At 31.1% G+C, this 6000-nt stretch overlaps 1 long non-coding RNA gene across 1 annotated transcript; it reads left to right on the forward strand.

Moving 5' to 3' along the window:
* Positions 1–4346: 4346 nt before the first annotated feature.
* LOC129759460 (uncharacterized) lies at positions 4347–4969 on the forward strand. The gene is made up of 3 exons (XR_008740173.1): positions 4347–4408; positions 4479–4532; positions 4594–4969. It is a non-coding gene; the product is annotated as an uncharacterized LOC129759460 (long non-coding RNA).
* The last annotated feature ends 1031 nt before the right edge of the window (positions 4970–6000 follow it).

Consider the following 6000-nt stretch of genomic DNA (forward strand, 5'->3'; position numbering starts at 1 on the left):
TCCATTTTTGTCAGTTTTTATAATTTTTGTCAATTTAGTCATTTTTGTCATGTTTATCATTTTTGTCAAGTGTGCATTTTTCATCATTTTTGTTATTCCTCTTTTTTTTTCATAATTGTTAGTTTTATCCTTGCCTTTTTTTATTTTTGCCTTTATTGCCGATTTTGTAAAAATTTTTTTTGCAATTTCAGCGTTTTTTTCCATTTTTGTTATTTCTGCTATTTTTGTCGTATTTGGAATTTTTGTCATTTTTGTAAATTTGCCGTTTTTGTTATTTTGGCTTTTTTTTTCATTTAATAAATGTTGCCATTTTTATTATAAATGTCATATTTGCAGTTTTTATTTTTTTTTTTGCCATTCTTGCCATTTTTGCCTTTTTTGTTATATTTGTCATTTTTGCAATTTTTGCCATTTTAAACATTGTTGACATTTTTGTCATTGTGCTATTTTTGTAAGTTTTTATATTAATGTTATTTTTATTATTTTTTTAATTTTTTCATTTTCGTTCTTTTTGGCAATTTTGTTAGTATTGTCAATTTATTCATTTTCAAATGAATTGCATTTTTGTCAGTTTTGCCAGTTTTTGTTTCAATTTTATGATTTTTGTCATTTTTGTCATTTTTGAAATTTTTTTTTTACCTTTTTTGTTATTTTTTGTAATTTGTAATTGTCAGTTTTGTCAATTTGGTAATTTTTGCCGTTTTGTCATTTTTGTCATTTTCGTCATTTTATTGCCATTTTTGTTGATTTGATAATTTTTTTCATTTTTACCATTTATGTAATTTTTATCATTTTTGCCAGTTTTGTCATTTATGATGTCTATTTTTAAAATGTTGCAAGTTTTATCATTTTGCTTAGATTGTCATTTTACTTTTTATCGTCATTTTCATTATTTTTTGCATTTTTGTAATTTGAAGTCATTTTTGTCATTTTTTTCATTCTACCATCTGTTTCGTTTTTTTTCATTTTTGCCATTTTGTCATTCGTGTCGTTTTTTCATTTTTGTAACATTTGTCATTTTTGTCGTTTTTGTTTTTTTTCCTATGACATTATTGATATTTTTCCCTTTTTGCCAATGCTGACATGTTTGTCAATTTCGTTGTTTTTTCATTTTTGTTGGGTTTTTGTATTAAATCATTTTTGCCAGTTTTTCGTTTTCGTCATGTTTGTCATTTTTGCCATGTTTGTCATTCCAGGCATTTTTACCATTTTGGTCATGTTGGTCAGTTTTGTCATTTTGGAAATTTTTGTCATTTTTGCAGTTATTGTCATTTTTGTCGTTCAGTCATTTTATTTTTTCTTAATTTCACGTTTTCTTCATTTTTGTCATTTTTTCGTCTTCTTTGTTTGCCATTTTTTATGGTTTTTTGCCGCTTTTGGCAATTTTTTGATTTAATTCCCATTTTTGTGATTTTTGTAGTTTTGTCATTTGTGTCAGTATTGTCATTGTAATGATTTTGTTATTTTGGATTTTTTTGTCAGTTTTGTGATTTTTTTTATTTATATAATTCTTGTTAACTTTTGTATTTGTTAAATTAATTGTTCTCCTTTTTTGGTTTTTTTCTCATTTCTGTTATTGCTGTTTTTTTTGTGTCATTTTTCAAATTTCTATATTTTCTTGAGATTTTTGTCGTTTTGTAAACTTTTGGATTTTTTTTTCGTTTATTTCATTTTTGAAAATATTGTCATTTTTATCAATTTTGACATTTTATAATTGATGTCATGAGTGTAATATTTGGTATTTCGGTCATTATTTTTCATTTTCATGTCTCATGTCTCTAATGTCTTGTGATTTAATATTTGTTATTTTAGCCATTTTCATGTCTCATGTATTATGTCTTATGTCTTGTGTTGTTTTTGTCCTTCATTTTGGGACAGTTTTTTTTTTGTTATTTTTGACGTTTTGTCTATTCTGATATATTTTTTTCGTTGCTTTCGTCATCTTTATAATTTTTTTTATACATAATTCTATTTGAGTATTTTTCAAATTTTTTGTAACTTATGCAATTAGTGTCATTATGATTCTGATTTGTTTGAGATTTCTGCTTTTGTTGTCAGTTTTGTCATTTGGTCTTTGGTGTAATTTTGAAATTTTTGTCAATTTGTTATTTTTGTAGTTTTTCAAATTCTAATGTCTTTGACATCTGTCTTTTGTTCTACATCATTGCCCCTTATTTTGTGTCTGAAGTTCTTTTTCATGACAAAACTAATTGGCTTTCAATATATCTTGCCCAGCTAGATTCTTCAGAATAATTTCTTGTTTACAATCTGAAAAAATATCTTCAACTTTCGCAATATCCACAAACAGCTCTCCTTTTTTCCGGCCAATGTTGATTTCTTCCCTCAACCTCATTATTATTTATTCGCTGATCGGCTTGCGGTTCAATCAATCACGTAAGAGGATTACAACTTTGAGTTTACCGGGGCCAGGTTTTCTTTCATCGAGTGAAATTTAACCAAGGGGCCTTTTGCGGGAAGGAATTGAAAACATAAATCGTTTATGGAATATCCTGGTTCACTTTTGGCATACAATTCTTGAAGATTAACTCAATAGTTGAAAAATGAGAAGTCAATTTCAATTATACAAAAAAAAAACAGTTTTAAATTTTGGATTGATATTTATTTCTTAACAAAGCGCTCGCCCAAGCCAATTTTCTACATTTTCTAAGCTTTCAGTACTATTTTTAGAATCCTCGCTTCTAGTGGGTGTGATTGTTGATAGTGGTCCTTGTTTCTGATGAAATTTATCCCACGTAAGTAATCAACACTCCGCGTCAGGAGTCAAGGGGGTCGTAGAAGAAAACTTGAGCCTGATAGCTTGGAGCAAAAAATACCTTTATTATTCAATGTCAAGTAAATCGGGTTTGCTTTTTGCTGTCACTGACAGGTGAAAAGGAAAAACGAGACCGAGACAAAGTATGAAGGTACAGCTTATGAAGCATTTCCCGGTAAAAGATCTTTTGTAAAACCACCTTATCCATCTTTCCGAGGATGGAAGCGACCGAAAGAGAGAGAGAGGGAGGGAGCAAACGGTTTATTTATTCATTCGTTCGTTAAATTGAGAATAATGTATTAATTGCCTTTGGGTCGGTTCAAAGGGGGGATAAGAGGCTGATGTCAAATAGCTTTTCAAGGAGCGGACTCGATTCAACTAACCTCCACCTACACTTTTTCTGAGGTAAATTTTCCGAAAGGTCGTATCTATTGGAAATCTTATGAAGTGAGGTTTTTCTAAAAACATACGACCTTCCCAACAGGTGAACGGAAATTGTCCCCTCCGAAGGCGTGATGTGACCGGATCCAGAGGTTGGGATGAGAACGACCCCAATCCGATTAGCACACTAGTCGTCGTAGCACATGAGCCGTTTTGCTTTTCTATGGGACAAACGATGGTGATGGTGACCTGAACTGTGATTATGGCGACGACGAACAAAAAGGTGATTAACCACATGGACACAAGCAAAACTATTCGACCTGCAGCCTCTACATAAATGCGTACATATATCGTAGTCCAGCTTCTGATGATATCGGAAAATAATTGATCCGGCTCTGATTGGTGGGAAAAATGAATGTTATACGCTGAATTGGTTATGATTTCAATTTAGATTAGATCCTACATGTGAGAGGAGTGTGAAACATCGATCCCGGAAGAATGATTGCAACATCCTATGAAACTTTTGAAATGACAAAAAAAAACAGGCTTAAATAAAATTGAAATGAAATAATCTTTTTTATTGTCTATTTCAACGAAAAAAAACATCGCCTCTGCAGATGCTATTTTCTTGAAAACTTGTAAATGTCTACAATTCTGTGATTTGAACCCAAAATTCTGTGATGCTGCTCCTAGGAATTATATTGGTAAAATGTGTCAAAAACTTACTAATTCGAATTCGAATTCGAATGATATTTTCATTTCTCCAAAACTTTTTTTTTTTTTTAATTTTATTTGAGACTTTTTAAACCTCCAAAACTTTAATCATTCTTTGTCAATGTAATGTATGTATGTATGTTTGTATGTATGTTGGTTATCCACCATGCGTGCACGGATCCATCGGAGTTTCTGCCTAAGCATGTGTTCACATGCATTCTTGGATTATTAAGTTCGACAAATCTCAATGCAGCGCGTGCACCATACCCGGACCCTATGGCTTCATATGAACTGTTATTGATGAATGTATTGTGTTGATTTTGGGAGATGTAAGCAAACCGATGTATTATTCATGATTTTCGTTTTATTAATACATCATTTCTATGTACACCATTTGAGCAAGTCTTTAAGTGTAATATCACAAACAGCAATGTAATATTTCATCAAGTAGTCAATGTTAATTAAAATTGACATTTGTTTTGTTATACACATCGAAACGTTGGAGAAGGATTGCGAGACTCTTGAGAATTTGTTTTTCTGGTAGTGGTATCAATCTTTTCGTGAAAACCTAGCAAAAACATTGAACAAGGTTTTGTTTTTTATTTTCCAGTGTTGGTCAGTATTATGGAAATGGAGAAAGATTTTAAATCATCCGGATATTAAGGTGATTATATTTCTTCTTCATTTTTATCCATCTTATGTTAATTTTCAACTCACTCTTATAGAAAAAAAATCCGTTACTGTTTGGAAACATATACCGGCTATGTCTTCTTAGGGATACGAAACCTCGAGCTGGTCAAAATATCAAGTTAACGACTCCTGGAAGATAACATTTTGGCTGTAAAATACTACCCTAAGGAAGCATTCTCCGTGATAAATAATTCTTGTGAATCGAGTGAAATGAATCTATTGGATTACGAAGAATCCATCGTAATGGGCACCGCTGAATTCGTTTAACATGAGATCATTTCTTCTAAAAGGACTAGTGACTCTACGCAAGAGTTAGGTATAAATTCGGTATCCGGATATCCCACAAAGGAAAGACCTCGCTCAAAATAAGGGCACTATAAACCTGAGGATTCAGGTGTAAATCATTTAAAATAAACGACATACTAACATTTTGAACGATTTCTCAATTTTATTCTCATTTGATATCCTGATCCTTGTATCGTAATAAATCCATGTTTTTAATCAAGGGTTAGAATTTGAAGCTCAAATACAAAAATAAACAGAACCAATTATCGAGTCTGTAAGAAAGTTAAGCAAATATCGAAACATCTAACCACATTAAAACATTATCTTCGTGCTCGAATTTGTCTACTCGATACATGCATCTTATGTATTTTTTTTACATCGTTTTTTTACATCAAAGGAGTGTAATATTAGATACCTTTTGGAACTCAAGTTATGTGCACGTTTTTGATGTAATATCGCGACACTTTTTGCTTTTTGCTGTGTAGGGTATATTTTGGAAAAACGATTCTATCAGGTGGGCTAGTTTACTTACAGGTATTCCGGCATCCGTTTATACACGGATGTCCCATTAGACCGCTGCAAAAAATGAATTTTCGCTCCCATATGATTTTTCAATGTCTTTTGGGTCACCAAGCATCAGTGTAAAATTTGAGATGATTTGGTTGATTCCTGAGTTAGCGCAACGCGTTTCAGTTTTGTAAGGAAATTTGTATGGAAGAAGAAATTTTGGCACATTAAATCATCCAGAAAATTCAAATTAACTTAGAACGAAGTTGGTCTTTGATGTTTGGTTTTGACTATTTTTAAGCTTCATTTTTTGCTAACATGAAAAGCAGCTAAGTAATTAAAGTGCCAGACTTTGCTTGCTAGAGCTTTTAACAATTTCATGAAATGTTTTTGGAAAAGATTTAAAAATCAATAAGTTTAATAGGTATGCAAAGCAATTTTTTAAGATTTTTTATTTTCATCCTACCCTACGGTTTCAGAGCTTTCAAATAAGCAATAAAAACGCTAAAATTAAAAAAAATAAATTTGGAAACAAAATTTATACAACCTTGAATATCTTTTCTGGGGTACAATTTAGGTTTGTGCTTTGCTCACATGAAATGTATTGCAAGAATCAAGGAATATTTTTCATCCAAATTTATATTTTTCGG

Source organism: Uranotaenia lowii, unplaced genomic scaffold (assembly GCF_029784155.1).
Source record: "Uranotaenia lowii strain MFRU-FL unplaced genomic scaffold, ASM2978415v1 HiC_scaffold_160, whole genome shotgun sequence".
Taxonomy (NCBI): domain Eukaryota; kingdom Metazoa; phylum Arthropoda; class Insecta; order Diptera; family Culicidae; genus Uranotaenia; species Uranotaenia lowii.